At 36.5% G+C, this 27894-nt stretch overlaps 1 protein-coding gene and 1 long non-coding RNA gene across 5 annotated transcripts in view; both read left to right on the top strand.

Moving 5' to 3' along the window:
- Positions 1-27894, top strand: part of HPSE2 (heparanase 2 (inactive)) — a 726022-nt gene that overhangs the window by 340282 nt on the left and 357846 nt on the right. The gene's annotated exons all lie outside the window — the stretch shown is intronic.
- Positions 2292-10447, top strand: LOC125115989 (uncharacterized). Its single transcript, XR_007132223.1, has 3 exons — positions 2292-2600; positions 9774-9899; positions 10241-10447. It is a non-coding gene; the product is annotated as an uncharacterized LOC125115989 (long non-coding RNA).

Raw genomic sequence — 27894 nt, 5'->3', positions numbered from 1 at the left:
AACCTACCAAAAGTATGAAAGAAATTCTTATTGTCAAATTTGGTTTTCTATTGATTTTTCTAAAAGATCACAGATCTTTAAAGTTGCCAAGGAATCAAAGTTTAATATTCCTCAGGGTTTTGTTGTTGTTATTATTGTTTGTTGTTTGTTTTTACCTGGCTACTAATTGCCAATACTTGCCCTATTTCAGGTAATTAAGTTAAGAGTGGCAGATTTTACAGTTTCTGGGTCGACCCTTGTGTAAACTAAATTTCAACTTCCAGAGGTCAAGGTGCTAATGATTTAAGATGGATTCATTCATGTAGGCATTCAACAACCATTGTTGTAATATTGGGCAAACTACTTAAGCTTTTTGAGTCTCAGCTTGTCGATAAAATAGAAAGAGTAGTTCTTTTGAAAGATTGTTAAGGATTGAATGAGATGATGTGTGATACCTCATAACTATGATTATTATTTGATAGCTATTATTTTTTGCCTCTAAGACTAGTGTTTTCCTTTTAAAAAATTCTTTCTCAAGTAGTTCAGTCTCCGCTTTTTTCTACTCACAGTGTTTTGTGGTGAGATCACATTACATTACATTTTCTCCTCATCTCTGTGACATCTTACAATCTAGAAAATTTTATTCCTCAAAGTTTCTACTCTGCATTCCCTGATTCAGATTATGCATTAAAAATGCTAAATAAAACTGACTTAGATTAGGTTCCTGGGTAACTCCATTATTAATACTTCTTTACTATAAGTCATATACATTTAATTCTCATCTTTGCTTCTGATCATTAATATAATTCTTTCTAGTGTAGGACAATTACTTTGAGATCTATACTGTACTTTTTTTTTTCTTTTTTTGCTTTTTAGGGCTGCACCTGTGGCATATGGAAGTTCCCAGGCTGGGGTCAAATTGAAGCTGCAGCTGCTGGCCTACGCCACAGCCACAGCAATGTGGGACCGAAGGCATGTCAGTGACCTACCTACCTATACTATAGCTCATGGCAACGCCAAATATTAATCCACTGAGCGAGGCCAGGGATTGAACCCACATCCTCATGGATACTAGTTGGGTTTGTAACCCACTGAGCCACAACAGGAACTCCCTACACTGTGCTTTTTAAAAATATCTTTGAAACTAAATTCAGGGTGTGCATTGTGTGTGTGCGTGTGTGTGTGTGTGTTTGTACCAGTCTGTATTTCAAAACCCCATTTTTATGTTGTAAATATTGTACTTATATTAATATACTTTGGAGAATGACCTGAAAATATGTCATTCAGTGTTTTCAACCATAAAGAGGTATTTTTTGCTCTGAAAGATCATTCAGTTCCTACTCTGACTAATAATGGAAGAGCTGAATTGCTTTCACATTGTATGAACTATTTTTCTGGCTTATACAAACATGAGCATGTTTTATTTCTTTTACTAAATGTATATCTGGCTACAAAATACAGACACGAAATCCTCTCTACCTGTGTAAGCAAGGTACTCAAAGGGGACTGTAATTATAACACATGGTCCTGGAATAAACAGTGAAGGTTGATAAGTGTAATTAGGGGAATAGAAGGTCCAAGAGTAAGAGGACGAATTAGCCCAATTCCAAAAAGGGAGCTGACCGCATATATTCTTTCTGATATCTCCTGAGAGATGATATCTCTGAGTGACTCTACTAATTATAACATTTTGTGTTTAGGACATGGACTTGGAAATAAGGGTCAGCCTAGGAAAAAGTGAGTGTGAGGAGGTAATAGAGAAAAGAAGGAGGCATTATCTACACTGCAGAAAAGCTAGGCTACTCACTGGGTCACTGAGTCTTAGCCAGACTGCAGCTGATCACAGGCTTCCTTGAGTAGCAAGGGTTCTCCTGTGGGAATAATACTAAAGTGCCTGTTACAATGATTTGGATTTTTATTGGAGACAGTGGACAGCTACATTGGGATGGCCGTATGCTTGCTAGTTTAGTTAGGAAAGGCAAGGGACAGGGGATTCATTTTCTGTTGTTTTGGTTCAGGCAATAAATAAGCAGTATCTCCCTGGGTATCAAGGGTAGAGCTTTCTCATTAGTGGTTCTGCCTTATCCTGGGTGATAGAAAATCTTTACTGGTCAGAGCTCAGGACTGTTTCCTGCCTCACTCAAAAGAATAGTGGGTTTTTTCTTTTCCTGTTCCTCAATTGCAGTAGGTTTTCAACTGTGATGTAAGAGGGGTCGGGTATGCTTTCAAGCCCCTAGCAGCTTAGACCTTTCCAACCTTAGATATAATAGAGGAGGGAGACCTGGACAGGGCTTTGTGCCTTTCCTGGAGTGACTGTTATTCTCCTTACTCCTCTCACCCTTTCTAGACCCGAACCACCAGGGAAAGCTCTTCCAGATCTCCTCCCCTGCCTTCCCTGCCACCCTGTCTAATCATTTTTATGCCTGCCCAATGAAATCTAGAGAGAAGACATCGCAATTACCCAGTGAAATCCAGAAAGAAGACCTTGCGAATGATTGCAAAACTCTATACTCTTATGTTAGCCCACACTCTGAATTTTGCAATTTTTCTGAGCTTTCCGTGTTCTTCTTACCAGCTTATATGTGGTGTTTGGCATCTGCTGCTCTCACGCTCTGTCCCAGGTAAGCAAGTGCAGTCATCCCATCTCTCCTTGGAAGTGCATATCTTTCCTTAGAATTCAGGATAGTTGGCTACCTGAGATGTTTTTAACTGTCTCTGATTGGTGCAAGAAATAATTTTGTAGATTATCTGGCTTTTTCCTATTATTAGGGTAGAGTGAAGCTTTCTGTATTCTAAGAAGTTATCAAAAGTCCAGTGAGTAAACACTAGAATTTTTAAAAGATACAGAATAGATTAATTTCTCTCCTTTTGTTACCTTTGGCTATTATAGGTATATATTATATATAAGGAGTCTCGGTGGTTTAGAATAACTCTTTATAAAAATTAACCTACAAAGACAGAAAGCTTGGTGTTTCTTGCCCCTCACTACTAGTAACTGTCCCTCCCTCTTTAGTGCTCATGGATCCTGGTTTTCATGTATTTTCCAGTATGCTCCTTACATGCATATCCTTCTCTTTTCTCCCTACTAGAATTTCTGCTCCTTGAGGGTAGCAGTTATATTTACTATTCATATTTATCCTAGCATGCTCTCTGTGTGAGCAGTACATTTAGCATAATTGAATTTCTTGTAAGTGAACCTTGAGACAATTCCCTCTCTGCTTGATTACACAGTAAACCATTCCTCATAAAAGAATCATCAAGTCATAAAATAGTCATGATCCAAAATGTGCATGAAATGTGCAATATAAGAGAAAGAGCAGAGGACATTCAAGAAACCTTCACTTTTAATTCTTATTGCCTTTAACATCTTCAGTTCCCAGAGTAAAAGAAGAGGCAACTTTTTCTTGTTATATATATTATTCCAGATTGCTTTTTTTAGTATAGTTTAAAATTATTGAGACGCACGTCTTACTTATTGTCTTGATTTTTCTTATTAGCCTACTTAGAACTAGAGAAAAGACCAGAGAGAAGATGAAAAGGATAATAATAACATCCTCTTTCACTTGTCTAGCACTTTACAGTCTACAAAACAGTTTCACATATCTCATGTGTGAAGTAGGACCTTTAGTTCCATTTTATAGATACAGTATCTGAAGCTAAGAGCAGATATAGGAGTGGCCCAAAGTCATGTAGTTATTAACCAGTAAAATTAGACTCTCTCCTCTGGCTTAGCATCAGAAGTTTGTTTGTTTGTTTATTTATTTATTTTCAGCCATGTCCATAACCTGCTGCAAACTTCTCTATTTTTTGTTAGGATTCTTTCATATCTATATTAAAGTTCCAAATGTATTGACTAGTTGATTCTAGGGAAGAGATTACTATGGGTACGTAGAGTTCATGGGGAAAATGCCCCTTTTAGTTTTTTTTGGCCATTTTACTGTAAGCACACCACCTCACTATGCCAAAACATTTTCCTAATGATATATGTGGAAAGGAAAAGAAATGGAAGGAGAGGTGATACAAAGATGAGAAAAAAAAAAAGAATGAGAAAAAGAAAAGGATAGGAGGCTCAGTTTTTCTTTCTGTCTACTGTCAGTATCAAAGGCAGTAACATTACCTGGCAAAACTTGGATTGGAACTCCAATCATGGGGAGCTTTGCTGAAGCACCTTGCCTCTCAGGAAAGGAATGGAATAAATTGCCTCAATGCTTCATTTGACTTTATGACAAACATAAGAGGGGAAGTATCTCCCCTTTGTTTGTATTTTCATTTTCTTTTCTTTTATTATAGTTGATTTACAATGTTTCTTTATTTTCTGTTGTACAGTAAAGTGACCCAGTCGCACACATTTCCCTGTGCTGTGTTTTCTTTTAAAACCCTCCAGAAATGCTCAGAACTTTTAGGGGAAATTTTTTTTTTGTTCCTCCTCACTTAGCTGTGGGAATAAAATGGTTTGGCCTTCCATAAATTGCCTATTTTATAAGAATTTCTCAAAGAAAATAAATGACAAGGTTATTTATGAAAATGTTTCTGTGACTTTTATTTGTAACTATTTAGATATGTGGCTTTTGCCATTTGTATTTAATTTACATTTTAAAACTGTTGTTTTGGAGCTCATCCAGACAACATATAGCCTTACAGAGGACTTAGAGCTGCGTAAACAAATAAATAAATGATCCAACGAATGTTATATGCATATAGGAAACCTCAGCTTTTGTTCAAGGAAGTCAGCAGCTCTCTAGTGGCAAGTGGGTAGAAAAAGCTCATCAGGTTTTCCCAATTTCTTCAGTTTCTTCCTTCAATTTGTAGGTTGTTAGAAAAGATGTAGTGTTATAAGGCTTGTGAAATCTTCATCTAAAGAAACTTGTTTTTTGAATGTAAATGAAAGTGGTGACTACTATAACTGAACAGTCCTGCTGACTTGGTGAATTCATAAACCCTATGAACTTTTAGATTGTTTTCTACCTTTCTGGTGTGCCTCCTAATTATAGCATCTATTTCTCCCAACTCTCTTAGGAGGCAAGGTGAGGAAGAAGCATTACCAACTTGGCTTTGTTTAGGTAATTCTGGGTGATTTTGATTTCTTAGGACACTTGGTTGTAGAGAAAAGGACTCCAGAAATAATTGGTTTGATCCCATATAGAAACTTTCTTGGAGGTAGAAGTGAGCTTAAAATAAGAACGAGTTTACTTTTTGTCATAATAACCTCAAGAAGCCAGCATTCTAGCAAAGTTTTAAGGGAGGTGAGTGTAGGACTAGAGAAAATTTTAAAGAAAGAACCCCTCAAAATGTGAAGGAATCTGGGAAATAAGACCCAAGTGGTGAAAAGGGAGAAACTATAGAGAAATTGTTCTTCTGTATGATAAACACTTGCTCTTCTCAGAAAGAGGAAGAGAAAAAGAATCTGGGCAGAGATTACATGAGAGGCACGAGTTGGTTATGAAACATACTTTCTTGAGGAGTACCTTCCTGGCTTTGTGCAAAACAAAAATATAAAGCCATTTCACTTTGTAAAAGCTTGTGTACCATTGAGAGCAGGAGGAAATGAAGGTGGGGGTGGGGAGGAAATGAGACATTCCAGAGAAATAGCAGCAACCACAGTTTCACTACAATTAAGGCTCCCTTCTATTCAGTCTGCCTCTCTCATCAAGACCTTTTGGGGGTTTTACTTTCAAAGATTGTATAAGCCCCAGATCACCTGGATATCTCTCCTGAGATACCTCCTCTTTTCCAAATTTACCTCTACTCAATACATATGCTTGGCTGTTTTAGTCATGTTATTACCGTGCAGAACAATTTCAAAATGCAGACTGTGTTAGTTTTAGATTCAGTTTTAGTCAGATGGCCAACTCAGTTTGACATGAATTCATAATAAATCCTAAGTTTTAGAGTCATTTCCAGTCTCCCTTTCTGGTTCACCTGCTAATTAAACATCCATTTCTCCCAGTTCTCTTGAAAGACAACATAAGGGAAAAGCAGTTTCTACCCGGTTTTAGCGAGGACAGTTATTCAACCTCTCTGAGATTTCTCACCAAGATAGTACTAATGTCCGTTTTGCAGGCTTGTTATGAAGATTCAAGAAATAATTCTAACTCATTTAGCACGATAACTAGATCTCTGTAAGTAAAGAGTCTACCAGTTTGTTTCAGGTGGTTACTTCTAAAGTTGATAGAACCTATTTTTATTAATCATTTCCTCGTGACTTCTAAGCTATATTTCTCATTTATATAAGGTCATCTGTTAAACAATGCCAAATACACATGAAATGTGCCAATTCATTTCATATGCGATGATTTGTGTGGTACAGAGAGGTGTTTTCTATCAGGAAACTTCTCCATCATTAGCTTGAATAAAACTAGCCCTTCATACAAAAGTGATATCCTTGATATATATGAATTATTTCTTCATATAAAAATAACAGGTACTTTAAATTCACATTTCTTTAGTTTCACCTTTTTTTTTTTTGTCTTTTTGCCATTTCTTGGGCTGCTCCTGCAGCATATGGAGGTTCCCAGGCCAGGGGTCTAATCGGAGCTGTAGCCACCGGCCTACGCCAGAGCCACAGCAACGCGGGATCCGAGCCGCGTCTGCAACCTACACCTCAGCTCACGGCAATGCCGGATGGTTAACCCACTGAGCAAGGGCAGGGATCGAACCCACAACCTCATGGTTCCTAGTCGGATTCATTAACCACTGCACCACGACGGGAACTCCTGGTTTAACTTTTAAAATAAGGCTAACTTATTGCTAATTATCACTTTTTTATGTTTATCTATATATTGATAAAGAAGAATGAGTCTTCCCACTTTTCTAGTTCTCACCTTTCCTTTCCCTAAAGAAGATTTGTGGTTATGTTCAAGCTTTGACTTTTACTTCTAAATCCTTTGGGTAATCTGTTCCATAACTTCCTGGTGATGTGTCCACTACTTTCCTATATTGGTAAAGTTATATTTGTTTATTTGATTTTTTCTTTTTTTGGTCTTCTTCAGCCCAGCTAGATTTCTTGAATGTATTATCTTTTGCATGCATACAAGTGGTTCCCAGATATTTCTAATCTTTGCTTTTTCTTTTGTTTATTTACTCTGATTCTGTGTAATAATGGTGCTGACTCACACTTTCGCAAGGTATAGAGTACTTTTGCATATACTCAGTGTTATCCTTTACACAGAGCTGTGCATATATGTATGTGTTTTATACATATACATCAAAGTATGTGTGCATTAATTATGCAGCTTATGGTAAATAATAACTGGGAGAGAAAGAGGGTATCCTTAACTTTCTTCTCACTCATCCTTTCCTTCTCTGTCTCTCTCGAGTACCCATGTTCTGTACTAGAGGATTGATATTAGACAATTCACTTTACCTCATTGGACATTAGCTTCTTCATTTGTAAAAGGGAGAGTAATTCCCTGCCCTATGTGAGAAAGTGCTTTGCAAAGTCCTATGTAGTTATAATGGATTACTTTTTTTCTTCCCACTGGACTGTGGGCCTTACAGTGGCAACACCTGAATCTGATTCTGTAAACTCAAAGAGTCCTTGAAATATAGTAGGCCCTCAACAATGTAAAGAGTAAAGAGGGGAGGGAAAGGCAGCAAGAGGAAGGACAGAGGAAACACAGAATTAAGAGAAAAGGGAGATAATAGAGGAAGAGTCTTCAGTGCTTTTGGTATTTTCTCATCTTGGTTGAGTTTAGCAGGTGAGACTGTGTTACAGCTAAAGCAATGTTTGGAATTAAAGGAACAATGACAGCCTGACTTCTCTGCCATTGTCTCCAGACCTGGACACTCTCACCCATTTCCATACCCTCTGAAATGTAAATGTATGTTTTATGCCTTGCATTCACAGGACTAACTTCCACTCTTGGGTTTTGGTTCAGGGATAAAAATTACCAGATAAAGAATAGATAAATAATTCATGGCTTTTAGGAGTTCCAAACTTTGATCCAATTGTCTTTTTCTCTAAGCTTGCTGCTTTTTGGCCTTAAGGGTTTTTGTTTGTTTGGTTTTTGCCTTTTTTTTAGAGCCGCAACTGTGGCATATGGAGGTTCTCAGCTAGGGGTCTAACTGGAGCTGTAGCTCCCCGCATGCACCACAGCTACAGCAACACAGGATCCGAGCTGCGTCTGTGACTTACACCACGGCTCATGGCAACTCCAGATTCTTAACGCACTGAGCGAAGCCAGGAATTGAACCGGCAACCTCATGGTTCCTAGTAGGGTTTGTTTCTGCTGCACCATGGTGTGAACTCCCTGGCCTTAATTTTTAATACCTGTACTCTCCTCCTGCTAAGTCAGTTTTCTGTTTTAGTCTCAGGTCCTGAATTAATTTGACAGTGGACAAATCTGCTTCTTCTTAGTCTTAATCGTAACACTATTTTTTTTCACTTTAGTTATTTTATGCATGATATGCACTGAAAACATCTAGCCAGTGCATAAAAAGTTTGTTAACATTTTTAAAATTAATGTGCTGGATCTTACTATTCTCCTACCCAATTGAGTCATCAAATTCTTATGAAAAATCAAGGCTGGTGCCCGTTTCCCACAAATAATAGGGACCATACAGGCTGGATATTCTAATACAGTACTAGTTAAAGAAATTCTGTTAAGTTGACAAAAGTGTTCTGATATCAGTCTGGCAAAATATGGTCACATGGACATGACATAAGCTTGTCTACAGAGTAGATCACATGTCATATAGAGAGAGATTAATACTTCATAGAGGAAGCATTACCAAGGGCAGAGTTGGCAAATACCTGATACGCTATCACTTTTCACTCCCTCCTCATAGCAGACATCAATAAATGATCACAGTTTCTTTCCCACTGAGGTTATACCTTGCCTAAAAATCCAGGAATGTATTCCCAATCCAAGCAGATTGGCATGTAAAATGAAATCTAATAGCCATGCCTAGAGTAGTGGTTAAAACCACTGGCTTTAGAGTTTAGGCAAATTTGAATTCAATTCCAGATCAGTCATTTATTAGCTGTGTAACCTTTCTTAGCCATAATTCCCTTAGCTACTAAAGGAGGACAATAGTAACTGCCTCCTAGGGTTCTTATTGAATGAGATAATATGAAGCACTCAATAAATGCCTGACACATAACAAGTTTTCAATAAATGGTAGCTGCTATTATGATTAGAATTAAAGAGTTACTACGTGCATTTGGGGCCACAGTATAACCCATCCCTGACTGAAAGGCAAGGGGGCTTAGATTACACTCTTAATATAGCGTCTGCATAGCTCTGGGAAACTTTTAATAATTTGGAGTTTCCTGTCAAATGTTATTATTGAATCTGAAGGTGGATGGTGAATGGAAGAGATGAATGTGCCAGACTGTAAAGGATATGCTTGGACTACCTTCAGCCATCAGTATTCTTCTTCTGTACTTTATACGTGCTTGGAACTTCTCTGAGATTATTTTGCATCTGCAGATACATATTCTGTGACTTGTACAGGATATTATTGAATTCATCTCCTGCATTCATCAGTGTGAACCCTGCCACTGAAAACAAGGTGCCGTTATAGCAGTTCACAGCTGCCTTAGGGAAGCCTTTACTTATTTATTTGTTTATTTTAATTTGTTTTTCCTTGCTTGGATGAGTTTCAGTAGCTTTTTGATTTTCCAGATTTTATTGAAAAATTTTTCCTTAAGGATTAAGATGTTTAAATTGTACATCCATTATTCCAAAGGTATTTCCAGCAGATGCTATGGGTTTCCTAAACAGCAAAGAAAAAATATACACAAGAGATGTGAACTCAGCATACTCACATAAAGACTTGTTCTGTATTTTCAGGCTCCTTTTTATCTAATCATGAACATCAAAACCAAGGTCATGAGTAAGAAGAAACATAATCAAGTGTACGAAGTAACATCGCATAACTAAAAGATCTGAGAGCCTTGGATTCCAATCCCATATCTGGTACTAACTAGATTTCTCAAGTTTTTTGCTTAAATCGCTTAACCACCCTGGGCCCTCATATCTTTGTCTCCTTTATGAACACTTAATTACTGATTCTTGGTAGTTTGAGGGAACCCCTGGGGCATTTTACACATTTTATCATATGTGTAGTCATGTCATATGAGTAGTCTGACAAAGTATATTCAGTATTATAATGTTATAATTGAAAAACAAAAAAATATATATCATTTCCATAAATAAATAGAAACTGAAACTCAAAAAACTCTTTGGTTGGTAGGATGTGTGTTAAAAAAATTAAGAAAGAAAACTTTTTATTTTATTTTTTATTTTTTCCATTATAGCCGAAAAAGCATCTCTCAACAATGGACTTTTACCTGAAGTTTATGGATCTATGAAGACTACTAGTTATTCTTATAATGATAATGGCTTCTATGTTAATTCTCTTCCAGTTTTCTGTTTTAAAAATATTTTGTTATTGGAGATTTCAAATATACACTAAGTGGAAAGATTAAAAACAAACAAACAAACAAAAAAACTTTGCAGGTATCTCTGACCTCTTCTACATTTATTTGCCATGTTAGAGATGCTGGAATCTGTTAGAACTGATCTATTCAAATGTGAATATAGCAAATTTTCCGGCCTCTTGGACCTGAAAGTTAATCGGACAGTAATACACTTCTACTCTTACTTTCTGGTCTCTGATCCTTGAACTCTTAAATTTTTTTTTTTTTTTATTTCTTGTTAATTTTAAGTGACCATTTCTAGATAGTATGAAAACTATCATTTCAGAATTTTTCCAAGAACATCCCTTAAAATAATGCTGTTTCTATTTTAAAAATCCAAAATATGAAATTTGAACATAAAATAGCAGTTATGCTTTTAAATTTCTAACTAATGTCAAAGAATGTTATATTTGAGGGGGTGAAAGATCTTAATATTTCTTAATGTAACTATCAAAGTAACAAAATAATATATCACCATGGTACAATAAAGTCATTAAGTTTAAATTTCTTCATGGTCAAGTAATTTTATGGTTGGATCTAAACAGAACATTTTGCTTTTCAAAGTACTTTCAGATGAATAGATCTGTATAGTCATCCCAGGAGGTAGGCAGGCAGGGTATTATATAGCTATCAAAAATTTCAACTTGGGTTTGCCTCTTTTTTAAAATTCTCAAAAGCTGCTATAAGATTTTTATCCCAGCTTATTTTCTTGTTAAGCCATGTAAAATGAAATAAATATCTTTTATCAGTGAGTTTATAATAATATATTTCTCGGCAGAATTAGCTATGACAAACTTCCTTCTGATGGTGAATGAACTCTAGCTGTAAAGAAAATCTGTAAAGTTATCTTGCTTGATAGGAAACAGAAATCCTACACTACATGCCATGGCCAAGGCCCCTTATTCTACATCTGTTCACGAGGGAAATATTTGGAATGGAAAATAATTCCTATTGGTTGGGAGACACAACTACTGGTAATTAAAAGTTATGTTACTTTACTGAGCAGTCCCAAGGCAATGAGCAGAAGCTTGTGCTCTAAAAACTCCAGCTGCCTTTATCCTGCAAAAGACCCAGTTCCCAACCTTGTGTTAGTCCATGACACACCTGTGCAGTGGCCAGGACACACTAGAGAGTAGACGGGAAGTCCATTGTCCAGGCTGCTAGCAGCCACATCAGAGACACACACCAGGTGTGACTGAAAAGTAATGAAATTCAGTCAGAAACAAAAAAGACAACTGGACCAAGGACAGGATTTATGCATTCAGTTGAGGATTGTTCCTCAAAGGGTCACCATGGAAAATGTAAAATGCAGCCATTGCTCATAACACTTTTAGAATGTCTCCTTGAGAATGGCCTTTAGAGATTATAATCTTTTCAAGAAAATTTGTCAATTTCTGTAATACTCATATGTCAGTCTTTTAACCAAAAACTTTGTGATTTGCTCTATAGATTTGGTGCTCAGGAAAGAGGTCTACACAGGAGATGTACACCACCAGAGATGCCATAATTTCCACCAATCACTTGTTAGAAATAGTAAAAAGGAGATGAGAAACTGAGGTTGAAAGTCATCTTTAGGCTACTCACCCAATCTTCAGCACTGAAATGTTCATTTGAGAGAAGTAAAGCAATGAGCCCTCCTGCCCTGACCCCATACTCCTAACTTAGTTTGGCAACTTGCTTTTTATTTCCCTCTCTCTAAGTCTTCCTCATCCCTGACTAACTCTGTGGCAGCTCCCTTGTTCCTAGCCAACCCTTACCACCTTTCCCCTCCTGGTTACAGCTTTACGAGTTCCCACCATTTCATTTGAGTCATACTTCGCTACGCATTCAGCCAGGAAATTAAAAATCTTTTTTTTTTTTTGTCTTTTTGCTATTTCTTTGGGCCGCTCCCGCGGCATATGGAGGTTCCCAGGCTAGGGGTCGAATCAGAGCTGTAGCCGCTGGCCTACACCAGAGCCACAGCAACACAGGATCCCAGCCGCATCTGCAACCTCCACCACAGCTCACGGCAACGCCGGATGGTTAACCCACTGAGCAAGGGCAGGGACCGAACCCGCAACCTCATGGTTCCTAGTCGGATTCGTTAACCACTGCACCACGACGGGAACTCCCGAAATTAAAAATCTTAATGGCACTTGACAGCTGCCTACCTTGCACATAATAGAAATAAATATTTTGATTTGATGTAATCTGGTAATAGGAGGAGGTTGGAGTTTTTATTCAGAAGGTGACTAAATCTAGAATCTTGATATTCTCAAATACTGTCATCACTTTGAGTTTCAGATTCCTCATCTGTACCATGGGAATAGTAATGCCACTTTTTCAGGATTTGTTGTAGGGATTAAGTATTAGGAATGTATATGTAATGTAAACCTACATAATGTCAAGAACATAGTATACATTTAATATGTGGTAGCTAGTATTAAAAGTAAATGCTGAAGTCTCAGACCCAAGGTCACATGGCTGATTGGTATCCTGGTATGGACTTGGATTCAAGTGTGTTGCTTCTGTGATTACTGCTAATCTAGGCGTTGACTTTTTCATTTCATTAATATTTCTCTGTCTTTGTCTCCAAAGGACAAGTCAAAAATTGACAAAGGTCAATTCTTCAATCTACTGTCAAGTTCTAAGGAAATTATTTGTTGACATGGATATCGTTTAAATAATCATCAAAAACACATAAGAATATGAATAGCTTAATATCATAAACTCAAACATAGCCCCAAACCCCAAAATGTAAGCAATTCTTAATGAGGTCAAGAGACTTACCATTCCGTATACACTCAGTGTTCTCACTAAAAGCTTTAACCTTGCAAATGCCTTCTGAGGATGCTCTCCCCCCTTTTATACTTAGCAACTTATGTCAGAGCTGGAAAAGACTTTAGAAATCATCTGGTCTACTTCCTTAATTTACAGATGAGGAAACTTAGGCCCAGAGAGGGAAAGTGACTCACATAACTTAGAAATAGCACCAGATCAATTAATGCCTAACATAAATAAATCCTTGCCACTGGTAACTCCTTAGAAGCACCAAGGAATTCCTATCTTCCAGTGAAACGTTCATCCTTGGAATGGAAAAGAATCTGTCCTTAGCCAGAATTACAAACAAGGTAATAACATTTTCTAAAAAAAGAAGAAATACATGTATCTAGAATTAAGTCAAAAGACTCAGGATTTTATTTACATTTGCTTACCAGGTAGTAAACTCCTCATTTGGAGGATTTAGGACTAAAACATTTGAATACGCTTTCCCTAGCCTGGGGAAAGAGCAACGTACATATCTAAATATTTATAGAGAAAGGAAGATTCATTACTCGTAGATTTGTACAGAATGCTGGTTTTTCATGAGAGGTGATGTTATGTTTGCTTTCAACAGTAAGAATGGGGATGTGAATAGCTGTTAGCAGAACATAGGTAATTTGAAGAACTTTTCTTTTACATTGATCTTTATGTTATGTTTTACTTTAATTATTGAAATTTTATACAGTTCCAAAACCTCTTTATATTCAAACGTAAGTACCCAAATCCTAAAGTCAAATACAAATAACCTTTGAATTAACTATATCACTCCAGTTTCACTCCAGTTTTGTCATAATTGAGAATACATCGTGTTCTCTGTCAGGTTCTACTTTCTAATCAACCGTTTCATTTATATCCTTTATATTTTCCAATATAAGGAAATATATTCCTTTATATTTTCCAATGTAGAATTTTAAGTTAGAAATGATTTAAATCTTGATGAATCCTTCTTAACATCATTGACATGACTATAAAATAATGAGGCAAATTTTTGGCAAACTCAACCAGAACCAGTTCATCCAGCTGAACACTGTCCCTTATACTAGCAGACTTGTGGAGACAGAGACCATAGCCATAAGCATTTAGATTATGCACTGGGTTGTTGCTCCTAGGTAAGCATATAAAAAGAGAGTATCTTCTGATGACCTACTATCTGTAAATTACTAATGTTTCTGTATACTAGTTCCCGTTGCTTCAGTGTATGGAAGTAAATATTTCTTGACTCTCTATTATGAACTGGGCAAGGAGATATACTATGGAGTAAGGAGACTAGTCTCTGCCAAAAATCATGGAATTCACATTCTACTGGAGGAAGACAGTGTACTTTTTGTCATATACTTAACAACCCTTATGTTGGCATATTACATGAGAATTATTGAAAAAGGAACCCTTATGGAGAAATACGTTCAGGGGAGTAATTGCTGCCCCTATTTCACTCATAGCTACAATTCCCGGGGCAAGACAATAGGATTCCACAGATGCATTACAGCTACATAGAAGTGAGGGTGAATCTTAGCAACATGGGTGAAAAAAAAATAAGTTCCAGAAGATTAAAGCATGAATATAAAAAATTATGATTTAAAAAAATAAATTATAACCAAAACTAAGAAATACACTTTTTAGAAATATATTTTTATCATCTATCTATCTATCTATCTATCTATCTATCTATCTATCTATCATCTGTCATCTGTCATCTATCTGTCTATCTATCAATTTTCTGGCTGTTCTTGCAGCATGTGGAAGTTCCTAGGGCAGGGATCCAACCTGTGCTACAGCAGCAACCTGAGCTACTGCATTGGCAATGCCAGATCCTTAACTCACTGCACCACAAAGGAACTGCTACCAACTTATATTTTTAAAAACCCTAAGGGAATCATAAACAAAAGATTGGGGTAGTAGTTACCTCAGAGTAACTACTCAGATGCTATAAGAGAGGAAGAGGGAAGGGATAGGGAAGGAGCATATAGTTAAATGTATGTTATTATCATTATTCCGCTTCTCTTTTTCTTTTTCTTTCTCTTTTGCTTTTTAGGGCCGCAACTGTGGCATATGGAGGTTCCTGGGCTAGGGAGCCTCAGCTGCCGGCCACAGCCACAGCAACGCCAGATCCAAGCCACATCTGCGACCTATATCACAGCTCACGGCAACTCCAGATCCTTAAGCTACTGAGCAAGGCCAGGGATCAAACCTGCAAACTCATGGTTCCTAGTCAGATTTGTTTCCAATGGGAACTCCATTATTACTACATTTCTTTCTTTTGTTTTTATTTTTAAAATATATTTATTAAGCACTTCTTATTAATTTACTACATTTCTTAAACTGAGTGTTGAGTTCATAAAGTGTTAGTTAACTAAATAATAGAGTGTATTATGAACCAAGAATTATGATTAATACAGTATTTTATACAGTAAATTAAAATACTTTTTCCCTCTTAAAGTTAGGTGACAGACCTTTAAATACACATGGCTATCCTGACTTCCTTTCATTTTCTTAGTTCCAGGCTAAGCATGCTAATTTCTTTAACTAGTTTCAGTTATCTCAGTATGACTAAAAGTCAAGTTATCATCTTCTTCCCAAACGTTTTTTTTCCTTCTGCATTTGTTTAAATTGATGACACTATCCTCCTCTGAACCACTCAGGCTTGAAGGTTTGGAGCTGTCTCTGGCCCCTTCTTCCCTATTCCCGCTGTCATCATTCTTACCCAAGCACTTATTATCTCTCTCTTACAATACTGAAATAGCCCCCAATTGCTGTCTCTGCCTCTAGCCTATCACATCTCCCATCCGTTTTCATGGTACTATCAGACTTATTCTGTCTTTATATTTCCAGACTTCAAGGCATGCCTCTACTCAGAACTTTTTCACATTTAAGGATAAAGTCCAAACTCAATAGCTTGCTCTTCCAGACATATTTTCCGCTCTTCTCCTTTTACCCATTGTATAATCTGGCTCAGCTGAACTATTAACTCAGTTTCCCTTGTGCATGATTTTCTTCTCCATCCTGATGGAGATTTTTTAAATTAAAGGATAATTTGTCTACTAGAATGAATAATGAACATAAAATAAGACAACTTGAGATTAATTTCACTAGCTATAGGATCATGAACATGTCACTGAATTTCTCCAAGCTTAAATGTCCTATTGCAAAAAATGAAATCTAACAGGATTGTTATAAGCTTTAGATAAAAAATTTAAATGCAAATGTATGTTTTAAAAATGATTTGTAAAATATTTTAAAATGTAATTACTTCCTTCCATTTCTGCTTCTCAAAGATAATCGTAAGTGCCTCCTCTTGGAAATTTTCTTTTACCATCATCACCTCTTCCTCCAACTGAAAGTGTAAGTCCTGCCTTTTTTGAACCCCAGTAGAATTTTCACTGTACTTTATTTGGGTCACTTAACCAGCATACCTTTCATTATAAAGATTTATGTTATGTCCTATCTCTTCTAATAATAAACTTTAATGACCTGGAAGACTGGGTTCCAGATCATTTCATCTTTGTGTCTGCCTCCTAGAACTTAGTATGATATCTTGAATGTTGTGCATTTTCTATTATATTTAATGTATTAATAATGATGAATTTTAATTTATGGTTACAAAAGTATTATTCACCTTTTAATAATATGTTTCTTTTTATCTTCATCTTATCTTTCAAGAACAGAACACTAGTGAGGTTTTGGGAAGGCTTTGAATCTGATAAGCGTTTAGAGCCTTAACTGATGTCAAATGCAGCAGCTAGGTGAGTTGAGTTACCAGATGTCAGTAACAGGAGCAGATTACTTATAAGTTCTGCATTCAAATTTTTAGTCATAATGTCAGATAGCTTTGTTTTTGGCCTTGAATTTATGAAGTTTCTGTATTTTAATTATGTCTAGATGAATGAAGTGAATGTTCTTTATATGGCTCATTACCTACATTAATAAAGACGCTGTGTAGTAAAATATGAATCACATATTTCTCCCTGACTTATTTCTAGAACTGGCCTATATTAACTTCTCTAGGTGGCTTATGAATTTTAAATACAGACTAGAACATAAATTTCGAAACCCCTGTAGTTAGGTGAAGACTATGTATGAGATCCAAATATGTGCCCCTATGTGCATTGTTAGGAGAGCTCTGCCTAATAAGAGGTTAGCTAAGGGTTAGAGGGTCAGTAGCATAGATAAAATAGAGGAATGGACACTTCCCCACATTCATTTGTAATCATTTGAATACCTAGCATTGTGGTAGCTGCTGTGAAGAATATAAAAATGAATGAGAGAAGGTCTATATCCTTCCCTAAAAGAGAAGATGAAAATGTAAAAAGATAATTATGTTATAAGGTAGACAAATAATATAATCCATTCAGCTCTTAAGTGCCAGACTGTATGTACATTATTGTTGTATTTTAATAAAATGACTGGATACACACTATTGTCTTCTCTTTACAGATTAGAAAACTGAGGCTTAACTGGATAAGTAATTTTTCTACTTTCACTGAACTAGTAAGCTATGAAGCTGGGACGTAAATCCATGTCTGTCATGGCTTTGACAAGACAAATCTATGAAAATCAGTTACAGAAGGATTTGAAACATAGGTGAGAGTAAAAATTACTATGGGAGCTTAGAGAGAAAAAAATACTTCCAACTTGTAACTTTAGGAACAATTTTAACTATTTTTAGTAGGAATTTGTTTGAAATATATAGTATACTGATATCTTTTTCATATTGTAAAGTATGTTTATTTATTTATATGATTTTTATTTTTTTCTATCATAGCTGGTTTACAGTGTTCCGTCAATTTTCTACTGTTCAGCATGGTGAGCAAATTACACATACATGCATACATTCTTTTTTCTTACATTATTATGCTCCATCATAAGTGACTAGACATAGTTCCCAGTGCTACACAGCAGGATCTCATTGCTCATCCATTCCAAAGGCAATAGTCTGCATCTATTAACCTCAAGCACCCCATCCACCCGACTCCCTCCCCCTTGGCAATCACAAGTCTATTCTCCAAGTGCATGATTTTCTTTTCTGTGGAAAGGTTCATTTGTACCTTATATTAGATTCCAGATATAAGTGATAGCATATGGTATTTGCCTTTCTCTTTCTGATTTACTTCACTCAGTACAAGAGTCTCTAGTTCCATCCATGTTGCTGCAAATGACATTATTTTGTTCTTTTTTATGGCTGAAAAAAACCAAACATTCCACACATTCCATTGGGTATATATACCACATCTTTTTAATCCATTCATCTGTTGATGGACATTTGGGTTGTTTCCATGTCTTGGCTATTTGAATAGTGCTGCAATGAATATACAGGTGCATGTTTCTTTTTCAAGGAAAGTTTTGTCCGGATATATGCCCAAGAGTCGGATTGCTGGGTCATATAGTACTTCTATGTATAGTTTTCTAAGGTACCTCCATACTGTTTTCCATAGTGGTTGTACCAGTTTATATTCCCACCAACACATGCATGAGGGTTTCCTTTTCTCTACCCTCTCTAGCACTTATTTGTGGACTTATTAATGATGGCCATTCTGACTGGTGTGAGGTGGTATCTCATGGTTGTTTTGATTTGCATTTCTCTAATAATCAGGGATGTTGAGCATTTTTTCATGTGCTTATTGGCCATGTGTATATCTTCCTTGGAGAAATATCTATTCAGGTTTTTTGCCCACTTTTCTATTGGGTTATTGGCTTTTTTGCTGTTGAGTTGTAGAAGTTGCTTGTACATTCTAGAGATTAAGCCCTTGTCATTTGCATCATTTGAAACTATTTTCTCCCATTCTGTAAGTTGTCTTTTTGTTTCTTTTTGGTTTCCTTTGCTATGCAAAAGCTTGTCAGTTAGATTAGGTCCCATTGGTTTAATTTTGCTCTTATTTCTGTTGCTTTTGGAGACTGACATGAAAAAAACATTTGTAAGGTTGATGTCAGAGAATGTTTTGCCTATGTTCTCTTCCAGGAGTTTGATGGTGTCTTGTCTTATATTTAAGTCTTTCAGCCATTTTGAGTTTATTTTTGTGCATGGTGTGAGGGTGTGTTCCATCCTTGTGAGCCTGGGATGAATGCCACTTTGTTGTGGTGTATCATCTTTTTTATATGTTATTGGATTCGGATGGCTAAAATTTTGTTGAAAAATTTTGCCTCTATATTCATCAAAGATAGTGGCATACAGTTTTATTTTTTGGTGGTATCTTTGTCTGGTTTTGCAATTAGGGTGATGGTGGCATCATAGAATGTCTTTGGGAGTGTTCCTTCTTCAACCTTTTGGAAAAGTTTAAGGAGGATGGGTATAAGTTCCTCTTTGTATGTTTCGTAGAATTCGCCTGTGAGGCCATCTGGTCCTGGACTTTTGTTTGTAGGGAGTGTTTTTATGATATATTCAATTTCATTTCTAGTGATTGGTCTGTTCAGTTGATCTATTTCTTCTTGATTCAGTTTTGGCAGGCTGTAAGTCTCTAAAACGTTGTCCATTTCTTCTGGGATGTCAAATTTGTTGGCATATAATTGTTCATAGTGTTCTCTCATGGTTTTTTGTATTTCTGCAGTATCCGTTGTGACGTCTCCTTTTTCATTTCTTATTTTGTTTGAGTCTTTTTCTCTCCTCTTTCTGGTGAGTCTAGCCAGAGGTTTGTCAATTTTGTTTACCTTTTCAAAGAACCAGCTCTTGGTTTTATTGATTTTTTCTATTGTTTTTTAATCTCTGTTTTATTGATTTCCTCTCTGATCTTTATGATTTCCTTCTTTCTGCTGATTTTAGCTTTTGTTTGTTCTTCTTTTTCTAAGTCATTTAGGTGGTGGGTTAAGTTGTTGATTTGAGATTTTTCTTCTTTTTTGAGGAAGGCCTGTATTGCTATGAATTTCCCTCTGAGCACTGATTTTGCAGCATCCCATAAATTTTGAGTGGTTATGTCATCATTATCATTTGTCTCGAAATATTTTTTTAATTTTCGTCTTGATTTCCTCATTGACCCATTAGTTTTTTAGTAGCCTGTTGTTTAGTCTCCATGTAGTCAGTTTCTTTTCCTGTGGCTGATTTCTAGTTTCATGCCATTGTGGTCAGAGAAGATACTTGAAATAATTTCTATATTTTTAAATTTGTTGAGGTTAGTTTTGTGCCCTGGTAGGTGATTGATCCTTGAGAATGTTCCATGTGCACTTGAGAAGAATGTATATTCTGATTTTTTTAGATGTAATGTCCTGAAAATGTTGATTAAGTTTAACTTTTTGTTGTGCCATTTAGGATCTCTGTTGCCTTATTGATTTAAAATATTTAAAGCATGCAGAATAATGTAGAGAATAATACAATGAATATTTGTTCATCTGCTACCCAGATTTGTCACATAGCAGTGTTTTATCAAATTTCCTTCAAATCTTTTTTAAATTTTATTTATTTATTTATTTATTTATTTATTTATTTATTTATTTATTTATTTTAGGGCCACACCTGCAGCATATGGAAGTTCTGGGGCTAGGGGTCGAATTGGAGCTGCAGTCACTGGCCTTTGCCACAGCCAAAGCAATGCCAGATCTGAGCTACATCTGTGACATACATTGCAGCTCATGGCAGCACAGAATCCTTGACCCACTGAGTGGGGTCAGGGATTAAACTCACATCCTCTTGGATACTAGTCTGATTCATTACCACTGATCCACAATGGAAACTCCAAATCTTTTTTTTTTCTTAATAAAATCTTGGAGTTTCCTGGTGGCCTAGTGGGTTAAGAATTAGCCATTATGGGGAGTTCCTGTCGTGGCGCAGTGGTTAACGAATCCGACTAGGAACCATGAGGTTGCGGGTTCGGTCCCTGCCCTTGCTCAGTGGGTTGGGGGTCCGGCGTTGCCGTGAGCTGTGGTGTAGGTTGCAGACGCGGCTCGGATCCCACGTTGCTGTGGCTCTGGCGTAGGCCTGTGGCTACAGCTCCGATTCAACCCCTAGCCTGGGAACCTCCATATGCCGTGGGAGCGGCCCAAGAAATAGCAACAACAACAACAAAAAAAGACAAAAGACAAAAAAAAAGGAATTAGCCATTATTACTGCTGTGGTTTGTTGTCACTGCTGTGGCTCAGGTTCAATCCCTGGACTGGGAACTTTTGCATTCTGTGGATGTGGCCAAAATAAATAAATAAATTAATAAATAAACCTTACATATTTTTAGAGGTTTTTGTATGCTTTTTAGATCCAATTTCTTCTCTCTCAGGATTTAACAGTTATTTTGACTTTTTTATTAGTTCCGAAATTGTTTTTTTTATTGCTATGCATGTAAAATAGACAATAGTAGTAGTGCCAGTGGCTGTCATTGATGTCAGCTTTAGCATCCCCCATCATTTTCTGGTTCTTGCTCCATTCTTTGAAATGGACAGTTGTCATTTCCCTACCTTATGTAAAGTACAATGCAAATTCTGTTTAAGGTTCCACACTAACCCACTTAGCTGCCTCTAAGCCTCTCCAACACAAAAATTCTTGTCACTATTATCTTAAAATAATTTGTCATGTAGCTGAGACAAATTCTGAGTATTAATAATGATGTTGTCTTAAAATATGGTGGTATTTGATATGTCAACTTGGCAGGGCCGAAGTCTCCAGATCTTCTGTCAAATGCTGATCTAGATATTTCTGTGAAAGTATTTTCTAGATATGATTAAAATTCATAATCATTTGACCTAATTTAAGGGAGATTAATTTAGGTATTTCTAGTGGGCCTGATTCAGTCAGTTGAAAGGCCTTTAAATAGGGTGAGGGCTTCCTCAGGGAAGAGGAAATTCTACCTATAGACATGAGCTTCAGTCTGTGCCTTTGAGTTTCCTCTTGCCCTTATGGATGGCCTGTCGTATGCATTTCTAACTTGCTAGCCAGACCCCACAAGAGCACAGTCTTGTAATAAACCTCTAAATATATATATCTCCTACTGGTTCTGCTTCTCTGGTTTAATTCTGACTGATACATACACTATATTGAAAAAAATTCTGGTAAGGTATCTATTTCTTTTTTCTTTGCCCCTTTCTTTCTCCCCCCGCCCTTCCCTCTCTTCTTTCCTTTCTCCTTTCCTTCTTACCTTCCTTTTTTAATATTAGCTATGTTATTATTTTTCAATCATTCAAAAATTATTATTTTGAGTTGTTTCTCTATTTTCTCTCTCATTTTGAGGCTGTTATTTCATCTTCCATCATATAAACCAGACAAGCAACATACCATAAGGTTATAAACAGACAAGCATGTATTTAAGAAAAGTGCATAAATAAAGAATAGATGGGCTCTTTTTGAATGAAATTTTTGTCCAGATATGTGCCCAGTCATGGGTTTGCTGGGTCACATGGTAGTTCTAAATTTAGTTTTCTGAGGAACCTCCATAATGTTTTCCGTAGTTGTACCAATTTACACTCCCATTAACAGTGTATGAGAGTTGTCTTTTCTCCTCACCCTCTCCGACATTTGTTATTTTTTGACTTGTTAATGACTGCTATTCTGATCCGTGTGAGGTGGTACCTTATTGTGGTTTTGACTTTCATTTAGCTGATAATTAGCGATGTTGAGCATTTTTTCATGTGCCTGTTGGCCATCTGTATGTCTTCTTTGGAGAAATGTCTGTTTAGGTCTTCTGCCCATTTTTTTGATTGCGTTGTTTGTTTTTGTGCTGTTCAGTTGTATGAGCTTGTTTGTATATTTTGGAGATCAAGCCCTTTGTTGCATGGTTGCATCCTTTGCAACCGTTTTCTCCCATTACATAGCTTGTGCTTTTTTTATGGTTTTCTTTGCTGTGCAAAAGCCTGTGAGTTTGATTAGATCCCATTGATTTATTTTTGGTTTTATTTCTATTGCCTTGGGAGACTGACTTAAGAAAATATTGATACAATTTATGTCAGAGAATGTTTTGCCTATGTTCTGGGAATTTTATGGTGTTTTGTCTTATGTTTAAGTCTTTGAACCACTTTGAGTTTTTTTTTTTTTAACATGGTGTGAGGGTGTGTTCTAACTTCATTGATTTACATGCATCTTTCCAACTTTCATTCAAAAAGATACATGCACCCCTATGTTCATTGCAGCACTATTCACAACAGCCAAGATATGTGAAAAAACCTAAATGTCTATTGGCAGATGGATGGATTAAGAAGATGTGGTACATATACACAAAGGACTACTACTCAGCCATAAAACAACAAAATAATGCCATTTGCAATAACATGGATGCAACTAGAGATTCTCATACTAAATGAAATAAGTCAGAAAGAGAAAGACAAATACCATAAGATATCACTCATATCTGGAATCTAAAATATGGCACAAATGAACCTATCTACAGAATAGAAACAGACTCACAGACATGGAGAACAGACTGTGGTTGCCAAGGGGGAGAAAGAGGGAGTAGGATGGACTGGGACTTTGGGGTTAGTAGATGCAAACTATTACATTTAAAATATATAAGAATGAGTGCGGAGAGCCAAGGGGATGCTAGGACTCAAAAAAAGGACCTTGCCTGATGGCAGAAAAACCTGAAGGCAGGTTCCTAACCAAGGAAGGGAGCTCACCTGAATGGTACATGCCGAAGGTGGGCCTCTGGTCAGAATGAAAGCCTGCCTGTATGGTACAAGCTCAGGGCAGGCCTCAGGTTACACCGCTCTCATTTTGATGTTTATGGGGAAGAATTGGGGCTTTCCTGGGAAAGCAATTTCCATGTTTGCGCTGGAGAACATGGATTGTTTCTTGGGTGACCTAGTCTTTCTGTTGTTTTATTTGTTATTCAGTTTTCCTCAGTCTTTCCTGATTATTTGCTTATTATTCTTATTTCCCATTCTTATTTTCCTGTGGTGATTTGTGATTTAACAAAATTACAATAATAATAATAATAATATAATAAGAATTTCATTCTAAAGGACTTTCCCCAATTTAAATCCAACTTAGTTAAACATAATGTTTATCTACTAACCAGTTATACAGTAAAATTTAGAGTTAGGATTTTAATGAAGTCTATAGAAGTTAGACATATATTATTCTTGATCAAAAGAAACCCAGCTGTGAGTTTTGTCCTTGATTTTAGAAACTTTTAGCAGTAGCTGGCTAAGTTGATTTGTATGTTCTCACACTGTCTCTCTGGACACTTTGAAGATAGACACTAGTCTAAAGACAGGATTTTTTGTGTTTGTAACTTCTTCAGCTTGTGGGAATTAGCTGGCCATGAGATGGTTTATGCTGGGTCTCCAGGACACTTTGAAGATAGACACTAGTCTAAAGACAGGATTTTTTGTGTTTGTAACTTCTTCAGCTTGTGGGAATTAGCTGGCCATGAGATGGTTTGTGCTGGGTCTCCAGGACACTTTGAAGATAGACACTAGTCTAAAGACAGGATTTTTTGTGTTTGTAACTTCTTCAGCTTGTGGGAATTAGCTGGCCATGAGATGGTTTGTACTGGGTCTCCAGGACACTTTGAAGATAGACACTAGTCTAAAGACAGGATTTTTTGTGTTTGTAACTTCTTCAGCTTGTGGGAATTAGCTGGCCATGAGATGGTTTGTGCTGGGTCTCCTCTTTCCCACATGATATGCTGTGTCTGTCCTTGAATTGTACTCACTAAATTTAGTTAGACTAAAGATTTTAAAACATGATGTATTGCTGCTGTACCATGTGACCAAAAAACAAAGTCAAATAGTTAACCAATGTACTTTTAACACTATGATGTAATCTGTAGTGAAAAACTGTCTATGTAATCAACCGCTTATGCCAATAAAATTTGAGCAGTCCATCACCCTGAAAGAAGGGACAAAGAGGCTGTCTCCGTTCTTTCACTGACGCTGTCCATCTCCGATCAGGATGTGTACTCCCTGGCTGCCAGAGCTGGCCTCCAGCAAATGAGGTCCTGCTGTATAGCACAGGGAACTATATCCAATCACTTGTGGTAGAACATGATAGAAGATAATATGAGGGGAGTTCCCATTATGGAACAGTGGAAATGAATCCAACTAGTATTCATAAGGATGCAGTTCAGTCCCTGGCCTAGCTCAGTGGGTAGGGGATCTGGCATTGCTGTGAGCTGTAGTATAGGTTGCATTTGCGGCTTGGATCCTGTGTTGCTGTGACTGTTGTGTAGGTTGGTGGCTGCAGCTCTGATTTGACTCCTAGGCTGGGAATTTCCATATGCCTCATGTGTGGCCCTAAAAAGCAAAAACAAAAACGAAAAAAAACAAAAACCAAAACAAAACAAAAAAAGTGAAGAAGAAGATAATATGAGAAAAAGAATATGTGTGTGTGTGTTGTGTGTGTGTGTATGACTGGGTCACTTTGCTGTATAGCAGAAATTGACAGAACATTGTAAATAAACTATACTTTAAAATTTTAAAAAAAGGATAGACTATATAAGTTGGAGGAACAGGATAAATGGCATGGATTTCTGTGCACCTGGCTTAGAAATCTGGGAATTCTTTAATCAGAAGTTGCTTTAAAGTTCATCAGATCAGTATGTACCTGATTTCCTGAGAACCTGCTTTGTGCAAGTCTACTGCAAGGAGGCAGATAGATTATAAATGGATAATGACAGAGAAGCATACCAGGCCCTGTGCTAGAGATTTTCATAGGGGTGCTTCAAGGGTCTGAAGGAGGCAGGTTTACATGTTTACTAAGAATGTAAAACTTTATTTCATTTTCAAAGGTGGTTTTAGATTTCAAGGAAAAGGTGAGGGAACCCATGGTTAGAGAGTTGCAGACAAAAGAACTCGAGAAGCGTATAGCTAGCATCCCATTTTCTTTTAAATATGTAGTTGAAAAATGGTCTTTGCAAGTTGTAACACATCCATCAGTATAGCATAATGGTTAAACTGACAGGCTTTGTACTCATTCCTACACTGAACAGGATTGAGTGGTACAGGAACTTGTCATATCTTATTGATTCTAAGGTGGACTGTTTAGGGCTTGATGAGTTATTATATGTGTTATTATATTACAGGGTTATGTTAAGGATTAAATACCCTTTATAAAACCACCACTGAGGTTAGGAAGTAAAAGTTTTATTCATGCTGAATCCCTTCAGTGTGCCTTACAATTAACCACCTCCCAAAGTAACCACTCTAGCAGTCGCTTCTTTTATTTTTTAACTCTTTTATCATCCGTGTGTATATCCCCAAATACTGTAGTTTGGCCTTTCCCATTTAAAAAAAAAGCATGTTTTCTAGGTCTCTTTTAATATATTCTCTCTTTGTCCTTTTCTCTTTCTACAGTTTGTCTGTGAAAGAAGCCAGGGCATTTGACCTGTAGAGTTTGCCATAGTCTGACTTGTTCTGATTACATATCTGTATTGCTCTTCAACATGTTCCTTTGTCCTCTGTATTGCCTGAAATTTGACAATGGGATGCAAAGGCTTGCTCAGACTTGGGTTTGATCTCTTTGGCAAGATCAAACAGTTCTAAGACATTTTAATTTCAGGATTCCTTTATTTCTTAAAAAATTTGAAGAGCCCCCTCCCCAAAAGCTTTTGTCTGTGTGAGTCACGTTTATTAATATTTTCTAATTAGAAATTAAAACTGAGAAAGTTAAAAAATTTATGTAATATTTCATTTAAAAATAATAATATTTACATGCTAACATAATGTTTAAAAATCACAAATAACTATTTTACAAAATGAACAAATATTTTGTGAGAAGAGTTACATTGTTTTGTATTTTTTGTGAATTCCTTTAGTGTATGGCTTAATTGGAAGGCAGCTGGATTATCCTATCTGTTTTTGCATGCAATCTCTTGTTGCATTATGTTATTTTATTTGAAGTGTATGAAGAAAACCTGGCCTCACACAGATATTGTTAAAAATGTAAGGACTCATAAATCCCCTGAAAGAGTTCCAGGATCTTTATAGAATCTTTGGGCAAATCTATAGTTGGTTTTGAGGTTTTTCTTCAAAAGGAACATGATGCCTGTCTTCTTTATGGTGATAGCAGCTATTGATGCTCAGTGACCAAATGCATTAAATCATGGAGGTTGCACGATGGTGATACTCCATCATTTATTTTAAATTTATTGGTTGAAATACTTTTATAAAAATCTACTTCCCACATGTATTGGAGGTTAAAACAAAAAAGATAAAATAAATGATTATTTTTCCTTATTTGCCAATTTTCAAGATATTAATTGGCTCCCTGTCATCCTCCAAAGATGACCAGTTGGTTTTAAAAATATCACTATGGATTATTGAACTTAAGTATATTTCATGTGTTTCAATTAAATGCAATTATTATCGCTTTTGAAGCTTATATTTCTCCATCTTAACTAGTTGGAGCCTCTTGAAATTGCCTCCTGAGTCCTGATAGTGAGGAAGCTAAACTCTGTCATTTTTTCACAATTAACCTCTCTGAAATAAGTGTGTGTCTTATATTTAACTAAGTGTCATTGTTTATTTGGCAACATTATTTTTTCTTTCTGTGATATATAAAATAATAGTGGATGATACAGTCAGTAGCATCTTAGATTTGTTGAGATACTTTAACACAATTAAGTTTCTTTTTGCTTAAAGTCTTATTGAGGGATGTGAAGCAGCACATGTCCATTTTATTATCATCTGAAGCACTGGTCTCTAAGTGACAGGATTATAAAAAATTGAGATTTGTACCAGATGCTTTAAAAGTCTAGGCCCCAAAGCGATGCCTGTCACTTCTGCCTACATTCCTCACTGGCTGAATTTAATCACCTAGTTGTATCTTAATTGTGAGAGATGCTGGG

Source organism: Phacochoerus africanus, chromosome 15 (assembly GCF_016906955.1).
Source record: "Phacochoerus africanus isolate WHEZ1 chromosome 15, ROS_Pafr_v1, whole genome shotgun sequence".
Lineage (NCBI taxonomy): Eukaryota > Metazoa > Chordata > Mammalia > Artiodactyla > Suidae > Phacochoerus > Phacochoerus africanus.
This window is presented reverse-complemented; position numbering and strand designations above follow the sequence as displayed.